Source organism: Erinaceus europaeus, chromosome 13 (genome assembly GCF_950295315.1).
Source record: "Erinaceus europaeus chromosome 13, mEriEur2.1, whole genome shotgun sequence".
NCBI classification, from domain to species: Eukaryota; Metazoa; Chordata; class Mammalia; order Eulipotyphla; family Erinaceidae; genus Erinaceus; species Erinaceus europaeus.
In genome coordinates, this window is record NC_080174.1 from 93,559,151 (window position 1) to 93,569,632 (window position 10,482).

The window sequence follows — 10,482 nt, forward strand, 5'->3', positions numbered from 1 at the left end:
TATGAATTGATTGTGTTGGCACCCCAGGTGATGTTACATTAATACAATATATTGGGTGTTCAAAAACTAATGGGATATATTTACCTATCATAGGCCAGAGGTTGTCAGATATATAGTATAGGTGTAGTGTGCTGGAGGTGTTATGTCGGTGTACTAACTTGTTAGTTTTCTTAAAGTTACTTAATAGAGATCCCTGTGGTGATATTCATATCTCCAGTATGATTATAATAATTAATTGCCTTTCCCTTATGGTTATGTGGCCAGTAATTTAAGAGCCATAAGGGTTTCTCTCTCTTGCCTTTATGGTGCCCTAGTACAACACAACAAGTGTGGGTAGCTCCCTGTGGTGAACAATACAACTTAGTTTTATTAGGGGCATTGGATTGCCATGGTTGTGGCCCAATATCTGTTAATATTAATGGCATCCGATAAGGATGTACACCTAGAGTCATGATTTTCACCCACTGTTCCCATGTGGGCCACTTATCCAGGGAAGTATCCACATAAGGTGATGCCACATCATAATACCCTAAGTGTCCAAAAAATGCTAGGTTGCGAAATTCTGCTACATACAGCCATATAGTACTATCACTTGAATTCCTTAAGAACTCATCCTCATTCTGTATGTTGTCCTTTAAAGTCTTGGGGCATAAATTTCCCCATGGAATTGGTAGGTCTGTAACTCCTCTTTTAATCAGCTTAGGCTTTACATATTCCCCTTTACTACATGCAGTCCAACTCATTGGATTGCTTGGATCTACAGATTCAATGGTGGTGACTGATACACTAAATTCATAATCCTTCCCTTGCATTGCTTCTGCAGACTCATTCTAAGTTATCCTGTTGTCATCATCCCAAGTATTTTTAACAACCATGGAGAAGAATGCTCTTCATAGCGTCATGTTCATAGACATATCACCATCAAAAGGATGTAAAGTGAAAACTGCTTGAAACACATATCCTGTTACCTTAAATGCCATCTGATGTATGTAGCTAGGTGTCCTCCAGTGTGTGTACTATATTGCCATGGTATCTGTCTTATGGGTCCACACTTCTGAGAAATGACATTTCAGTGGATTTTTCTCAAACCTCTTAGTATTAACTGAGTCATTAGTTACCACCATGTATATCTTATTAGGATGGTAATGTGCTACCCTAAATCTGTACTGATCACACCCTGGATTACAGGCATATGTGAGACTATGAATATTTCTGCCAAAATGATTGTATGTTAGAAACAACATTAGTATATAGGGTCTCATCATTCCAATAGAGAGGGAGATTCCTCTCAGGGTCCACTTCCTTTGGTGTCCATGCCTTCAGTGGCTCTGTAGTTGGCAATTCTGGTATAGTGGGTTTGGGTTTTGCAGTGCTGTTGATGATGCCAAGAATGAGGTCACCAACAGTGCACCGAGTGTCATATTTGGGGTGTGTGTAACATTGGGTGTAGTAAGCTCTGGCATTGTGAGGGGTAGGGTCTGCGTGGGGAGGTTAAGGTATCTCACTGGCCCACTACAGATGCCTTTTTTTTTCCCAGCATAATGTGGAGAATTAATAATCCCCATATCACTTATAATCCCCACATCCCTTCATCCACTGTCTTTTCTCCATGGAAAAGTGTGCCTCAGTCCAGTAGATGGTGTAATTAGCTAGCAGGACTCCTAGTCTCTTGTTCCCTGTGATATCGCTCTGGTTACAACTATAAATACTCTGGCAAATAGCTGCAATCTCATGCACAATAGGGCCTCCTAGGTAAATAACACACAGAATAACAACTAACACTAGGATGCACCTTTTGCACATCCCCATATGATATTTGGTCTAGTTTGGCCAACCTTAAGTCAACTTTGTCCTTAGTAATTCTAGTGATGTTCCCTTGATCTTCTTCTTCTTTTTTTTTTTTTGTTGGAATCAGCTGAGATTTTATTATCTTTGGAAAAACATTAAGTCACATAAACTGAAATTGGACTTCATATAGGGGATTTTTTATTTTAAGAAATATTTTCACCATATAAAAGACTGGTTCTTTATGTGAAGGCTTGTCACGGTTATAGTCTTTTATTTAGCAGGACATACACAAGGCCAGGAAAAATATTAAAATTGATAATCTAATGACTTAGAATTTGTTTAAATATCTTTATATAATTTTAAAAGGCCTTTTTAACAACAAAATGATTATCATCTTTGTAGTATGATTTTAAAATCACTTAGCATATTATTAAGCATATTATTAGAACTTAGTTTAATGTTAGGATCATAGTACTTTCCATTGACCTTCTGTCACAATCTCAGCCATTCCCAGTGATTGTGTTTTCTTGTCCCTGTAGAGACAAGTGTCTGGTCTAATTAGTTGTTGGTCTGAGAGGTTCACATATTCTAAAATAAGTTCTTGTCTGATTACCTCTCAAATAGGGGAGTCCCCATAGAGTCTAGGCCTGTTGTTTAATTCAGAAGATGCCTTTACTATTGCTTCCTCAAGATTTTCATAATCACTGTTCATTAATTTAACTTTTTTTAAAATTTTTTTTATTTAAGAAAGGATTAATTAACAAAACCATAGGGTAGGAGGGGTACAACTCCACACAATTCCCACCGCCCAATCTCCATATCCAACCCCCTCCCCAGTAGCTTTCCCATTCTCTATCCCCCTGGGAGCATGGACCCAGGGGCATTGAGGGTTGCAGAAGGTAGGAGGTCTGGCTTCTGTAATTGCTTCCCCGCTGAACATAGGCGTTGACTGGTCAGTCCATACTCCCAGTCTGCCTCTCTCTTTCCCTAGTAGGGTGGGTCTCTGGGGAAGCTGAGCTCCAGGACATATTGGTGGGGTCTTCAATCCAGGGAAGCCTGGCTAGCATCCTGATGGCATCTGGAACCTGGTGACTGAAAAGAGAGTTAACATACAAAGCCAAACAAATTGTTGAGCAGTCATGGACCCAAAGCTTGGAATAGTGGAGAGGAAGTGTTAGGGAGGGTACTCACTGCAAACTCTAGTATACTTCTGCTTTCTTACTTTGGTGCCATAATCCAAACTCAGTCAATTTCTGCTTTGCGTTTCTACTTCTTTTTTTTTACATGCATAACATTCCCCAGATTCCCATTTAACAATACAACTCCCACTATTTCATTCATCATTTTTCATGGACCTGTATTCTCCCCACCCACCCACCCACACCAGAGTCTTTTACTTTGGTGTAGTACTTCAATTCCATTTCAGGTTCGACTTGTGTTTTCTTTTCTAATCTTGTTTTTCAACTTCGGCCTGAGAGTGAGATCATCCCATATTCATCCTTCTGTTTCTGACTTATTTCACTCAACATGATTTTTTCAAGGTCCATCCAAGATTGGCTGAAAACGGTGAAGTCACCATTTTTTACAGCTGAGTAGTATTCCATTGTGGATATATACCACAACTTGCTCAGCCACTCATCTGTTGTTGGACACCTGGGTTGTTTCCAGGTTTTGGCTATTACAAATTATGCTGCCAAGAACATATGTGTACACAGATCTTTTTGGATCGATGTGTTGTGTTCCTTAGGATATATCCCCAAGAGAGGAATTGAAGGGTCATAGGGTAGGTCCATTTCTAGCCTTCTGAGAGTTCTCCAGACTGTTCTCCACAGAGGTTGGACCAATTGACATTCCCACCAGCAGTGCAGGAGGGTTCTTTTGACCCCACAACCCTCTCCAGCATTTGCTGCTGTTACCTTTTCTGATGTGTGACATTCTCACAGGAGTGAAGTGATATCTCATTGTTGTCTTGATTTGCATTTCCCTGACAATCAGAGACTTGGAGCATTTTTTCATGTGTTTCTCGGCCTTTTGGATCTCTTCTGTGGTGAATATTCTGTCCAAGTCCTCCCCCCATTTTTGGATGGGGTTATTTGTTGTCTTGTTGTTGAGTCTGGCAAGCTCTTTATATATGTTGGTTATTAAACTCTTATCTGATGTATGGCATGTAAAGATCTTCTCCCATTCTGTGAGGGGTCTCTTGATTTGGGTAGTGGTTTCTTTTGCTGTGAAGAAGCTTTTTAATTTGATGTAGTCCCATAGGTTTATACTTGCCTTAGTCTTCTTTGTAATTGGATTCGTTTCATTGAAAATGTCTTTAAAATTTATGCGGAAAAAAGTTCTTCCAATATTTTCCTCTAAGTATCTGATAGTTTCTGGTCTAACATCCAAGTCCTTGATCCACTTGGAATTTACTTTTGTATTTGGTGAAATAGTGATTCAGTTTCATTCTTCTGCATGTTTCAACCCATTGTTTCCAGGACCATTTGTTGAAGAGACTCTGCTTCCCCCATATAATAGTCTGGGCCCCTTTGTCAAAGATTAGATGTCCATAGGTGTGGGGCCTCATTTCTGGGCTCTCAATTCTATTCCACTGGTCAGTGTGTCTGTTCATGTTCCAGTACCAAGCAGTTTTGATGACAATGGCTCTATAATACAGTTTGAGATCTGGCAGTGTGATGCCTCCAGTTCTGTTCTTTTTTCTCAAGATTGTTTTGGCAATTCTAGGTCTTTTCTGGTTCCAGATAAACATTTGTAGCTTTTGTTCTATTCTCCTAAAAAATGTGCTTGGGATCTTGATGGGGATAGCATTAAATTTGTAGATGGCTCTGGGTAATATATTCATTTTGATGATGTTAATTCTTCCAACCCATGAACATGGAATATCTTTCCACTTCTTTGTGTCTTTTTCAATTTCTTTGAGTAGTGACTCATAATTTTCAGTATACAAGTCTTTCACTTCTTTGGTTAGGTTTACTCCTAGATATTTTATTGTTTTTGTTGCTATAGAAAAAGGAACAGATTTCTGGATTTCAATTTCTTCTAACTTAGTGTTTGCATAGAGGAATGCCACTGACTTTTGAATGTTAATTTTATAGCCTGACACATTACTGTATTGCCTGATGATTTCCAAAAGTTTCTTGCTGGATTCCTTAGGTTTTTCCATGTATACTATCATATCATCTGCAAATAGGGAGAGTTTGACTTCTTCTCTTCCAATCTGTATGCCTTTAATTTTTTGCTCCTGCCTGATTGCTATGGCAAGAACTTCCAACACTATGTTGAATAGTAATGGTGATAGTGGGCAGCCCTGTCTAGTACCTGATCTGAGGGGAAATGCTTCCAGTTTTTCACCATTGAGTATGATGTTGGCTGTAGGTTTGCTATATATAGACTCCACTATCTTCAGGAATTTCCCATCTATTCCCATTTTTTGTCGTGTTGGTGAACAATCTTTTTGATACACTGCTGTATCCGGTTGGCTAGAATTTTGTTCAATATTTTCGCATCTATGTTCATCAGAGATATTGGTCTGTAGGTTTCTTTTTTGGTTGTGTCCCTGTCTGCTTTTGGTATCAGGGTAATGTTGGCTTCATAGAAGCTGGCAGGGAGTATTCCAGTGTCTTCAATCTTCTGGAAGACTTTTTAAAGTAGAGGTATTAGTTCTTCTTTGAAAGTTTTGTAGAATTCATTTGTAAAACCATCTGGTCCAGGACTTTTATTTTTGGGAAGATTTTTGATAACTGTTTCATTAGCTGTGATGGGCCTGTTCATGTTATCCACTTCCTCTTTACTTAGTTTTGGAAGTTGGTAGGTATCTAGAAAATCATTCATTTCTTCCAGGTTCTCTAGCTTGATGGCATATAGTTGTTCATAGAAGCCTCGCATGATATGTGTAATTTCTGCAGTATCTGTTGTGATTTCTCCTCTTTCATTTACTATTCGATTTATTTGGGTCTTCTCCCTTTTTTGTTTTGTGAGTCTGACTAAAGGTTTGTTGATTTTGTTTACTCTTTCGAAGAACCAACATTTACTTTCGTTGATCTTTTGTATGGTTTTCCTATTCTCACTGTTATTTATTTCTGCCCTCACTTTAGTAATTTCTGTCCTTCTGGTTGCTTTAGGATTCCTTTGTTGTTCTTCTTCTAGGTCTTTAAGATGTGCAATCAGGCTGTTTATTTGTGCCTTTTCTTGTTTCCTAATGTGCTTGTATAGCTATGAACTTCCCTCTTAGGACTGCTTTAGCTGTGTCCCAAATATTTTGATAGCTTGTGTCTTCATTTTCATTGAACTCTCGAAACATTTTGATTTCTTCCTTGATTTCCTCTTTGACCCAGAAGTTGTTAAGAAGTGTACTGTTGAGCTTCCACATTTTGGCACTGTTACTAATCTTTTGTTGATTGTTAGTGTTAGTTTAATTCCAGTGTGGTCTGAGAAGATGCTTGGGATGATTTCAGTGCTCTTGAATAGGCTGATGCTGTCTTTGTGGCCTAACATATGGTCTATCCTTGAGAATTATCCATGTGGATTTGAGTAAAATGTGTATTCCAGTTTCTTGGGATAAATGACTCTGAAAATGTCCAATAGTTCTAGTTTATCTATCTGTTCATTTAGCTCCCTTATGTCTTTACTGATTTTCTGCCTGGATGATCTGTCAAGTTGAGATAGTGGGGTGTTGAAGTCCCCTACTATGATTGTGTTACTGTTAATATATTGCTGTAGCTCTTTCAGTAGAAGTTTGATGTATTTAGATGGCTTCTCATTGGGTGCATAGATATTAATAATTGTTAAGTCCTCTTGATTGACTGATCCTCTGAGCATTAAGTAGTGTCCATTCCTATCTTTTTTAATCTTATCTATTTTAAAGTCTATCATGTCAGATATGAGAATAGCTGTTCCTGCCCTTTTTGTGGGCCATTGGCTTGAATGATAGTTTTCCATCCTTTCACTTTAAGTCTGTGTTTGTCTTGTTGCGTTAGGTGGGTTTCCTGTAGACAACATATTGTTGGGTTGTGTTTTCTGATCCATCTTCCTATTCTGTGTCTTTTAATAGGTGAATTCAAGCCATTGACATTTATTGATATCAAAGATTGAAGATATTTTAATGCCATTCTTGTAGAGTTTTAGAGTGTATTGATAGATGTCCTATTTGTGGTGGTCTGGTTGTTTATAGGAGACCTTTCAGAACTTCTTTCAGGGCAGGCTTGGTGATGGTTGCTTCCTTCAACTGTTGCTTGTCTGAGAAGGTTTTGATGCTTCCATCTAGTCTGAATGACAATCTAGCAGGATATAGTATTCTTGGCTGAAAGCCTTTCTCATTGAGCACTCGATAGATATCTTGCCATTCTCTTCTGGCCTGTAGTGTTTGTATGGAGAAGTCTGCTGCTAATCTTATGGGTTTTCCTTTGTAGGTGACTCTATGTTTTTCTCTTGCAGCCTTGAGGATCCTTTCTTTATCCTTCTTCCTTTCCAGTCTAAGTATGACATGTCTTGGTGTCTTTAGGTCTGGGTTAATTCTGTTTGGGACCCTCTGGGCTTCTTGAATCTTTGTCTTTGGTGTTGTCTAGACTAGAGAAATTTTCAGCTATTATGGCCTGGAGAATGCTTTCTTCCTCTCCTTCTCTTTCTTCCTCTGGTAAGCCAATAATGTGTATATTGTTTCTTTTGAAGTCATCCCATAGGACTCTGTTGTTGTTTTCAGCATCTCTTAATCTCTTTTTGTGATCGCTTACTTCTTTTTTAGTTGTCTCTAATTCATCCTCAATCTTGCTAGTTCTGTCTTCAGCCTCATAGATTCTATTCTCTCTGCCCTCTACTGCTTTCTGGAGTTCATCTATTTTGTTGCCGTGCTCTGATACTGTTTTAGCTTGTTCAGCTAGTTGCCTTCTTAGCTCAGAGATTTCAGCTTTCAGCTCTCTAATACCCATGAGATTATTAGAATTTTCTTCCATATTCTCATTTGTTGTTCCTGCATTTCTGATTACAATTTTTTCAAATTCTTTACTCACTCCTGTTATTATTTCTTTAGCTAATGTTTGGATGTTGAACTCGTTGTTTTGTGCTTCACCCTCTGGAGGACTTTTAGCTGGACTCTTGTCCTGGTTCGAGTCCCCAATATTTTTTCTTGTTGTTTTAACCATTTTATATATTATGTTATGAGTTCCCTTTATCAGTACTTTTCAAATTATTGATCACTATTGCCTGGATTGACTTGTGTCTAAGTAATTTAATTAAAGGGTTTACCTCGGTGGAAGTTAACAGTTTTTTTTTCAATCCCTGAGTTGGAGCTCAGTGGTGTAAAAGCCTCTTTTTTTTCTTCCCTGTAGGCTATGGGAGCCTGAGGGCTTTTAAACTATCAATAGGCTTCTTCGCTTAATCACTGACTCCGACCAAGAGATAAAGCAGGGTGTGGCAGAGATAATCCCGTAGTTATGCAAAGAGACTTTCACAGCCCCTCAGCTAAGCCACCGAGGTATAGGTCTTCTCCTGAGTTTCCCGGTTAGATCTCTGTCCCCTGGTGTCCCTCCCTGTTGCTGCTCCAGATTCTGAGGGTAGTAGCAATGGAGACTCAGAGTTGCACTTGGTGAGTCTCTGGGGAGTCCTTTCCTCCCTTCAGCTGTCCCCTTGTTGTGGAGCAGACTGGAGGTGGTGTCTCCACTGATAAACTGCTGAATGTTAGCAGTCACTTAATCTCTCCTTAGGCTCCTCTCTCCTCTCTGTCACCAGCCACGCGTGTTTGTACTCACGAGTGATTTACTGGGTTCCTGTGGTCATTCTAGTCCTGTGTTGTTTTGGTCCCGGGTGTTCTCCTTTGGTATTCCTAGTTGATCCGGGAGAGGAGAGGAGAGGAGAGAAAGCGATCTGCTGCTCGTAGCTCCGCCTCCCTAATTTAACTTTAATGAGCCCATTCCATCTCTCTACATAGCCTGCTGCTGTTGGGTTGTAAGCCATATGGAATCCCATATGATACCTAAGTTCTGTGCCCATTGTTGGATCATGTTTCCAGTAAAGTGGGTTCCTTGACATCAAGGAGCTAACTGTATGACAATGGGAATAATATATGCTGATATCCAATTGCATAAAGTAAAAATAGCCAGATTTTGGGAGGGGCTATTGCCACTTCTTGCTAATCCTAGACCTGTTCGTACATCCACTGTTGTACAAGCATATCTGTCCCTGTACTGTTTTAGGGGTCCTATAACATCTATTTGTAGGGTATGGTTAAAATGTAATTTTATTGCAGTCTGTCCTGGGTATCTATGAGAAAATCTACTTTGTTCATTTGGATAATTCTTACATGACCTACCAGCTTTCTTTACCATGTGCCAAGTGACTTTAGCATTCCTTTCTTTAAACCACTTGTGTTTTCCATGATTCCCGGGATGCTCTAAAAACTCATGAACTTCTAAGATTTCCTCTAGTGTGATGGGTCTAATCTGGAAGTCCTTTTTTAACTTTAATTTTGTTCCTGTGTTTTCTGTCACTCTCCATCCCCTGTCTATTTTTCCTATAATGCTGCTAAGTTATCAACCTCATTGTTATGTTTAGTCAGGGGGAGCTGCTCTCCAGAAAATTGGAGCTTGCCTGTTCCCAGGACTCATGTGTTGACTTTCTCATGGTTTTACGTTTCTGTGAGGTTGAGAGAGGAGGGATTCCACTACACTGCTCCACCCCAAGTGGAACTTTGCCTCCCTGTGGTTCTCCCGTGGGGTGCTCAGACCTGAAATCTCATATACAGTACAACAAATGCTCTCTTGTGTGAGCCAGCTCTGTGTTCAGTGTTCATATTTATTTATATTTAGTAGCACAGTGTTTTGTTTCTTTTTTTTTTTTTTTTTTCCTCCAGGGTTATTGTTGGGCTCAGTGCCTGCACCATGAATCCATCGCTCCTGGAGGCCTTTTTTCCCCCTTTTTGTTGCCCTAGTTGCTGCAGCCTCATTGCGGTTATTATTGCCATTGTTGGATAGGACAGAGAGAAATGGAGAGAGGAGGGGAAGACAGAGAGAGAGGGGAAAGATAGACACCTGCAGACCTGCTTCACCGCCCGTGAAGCGAATCCCCTGCAGGTGGGGAGCCGGGGGCTCGAACCGCGTTTTGTTTCTTTAAAGACATATTTATTCAGCGTCATGATCAGACTTTTATATTTGGCAATCAACAGCATGGGCGGAAAAAAAAATCTACATTAAAACCCTTTGTTGGGTTTAGACAACCTCTTCTGTCCCCAAGCCCAGGTTATTGTCAGAGGGCCCTGCTTACCTGGGGCTGCCAGTGCAGAGCAGCTCACAGCCTCTCTTCAGAGCCTCTTAGAGATGGTAGTCCTGGAGAAGTGCTTCTGCTGATTCTGGGGACAGACCAGTGGCTCTCCACAGTGAGCAGCCATTGACACACCTCTAGATATTGTGGGCCAGTGGACTCCACCCAGAAGGTGTGGAGCTGCCCCAGGGGTGGGTGGGCAGGGTCAGCATAGATGACTGGCATCAACACATTTCTGGCGCAAGGACTCAGGTTCAAGCCCCGGGTCCCCACCTGCATGGGTAAAACTTTCCAGTGGTGAAGCTGTGCTGCAGGTGTCTCTCTGTCTCTCTCCTTCTCTCTCACCCTTTTCCTCTCTATTTACAGCTGGCTCTAGCCAAGAAGTAAAGTTAATAATAATAATTTTTTAAAAAGAAAAAAAAAACATTTCTGCTCCTCTGC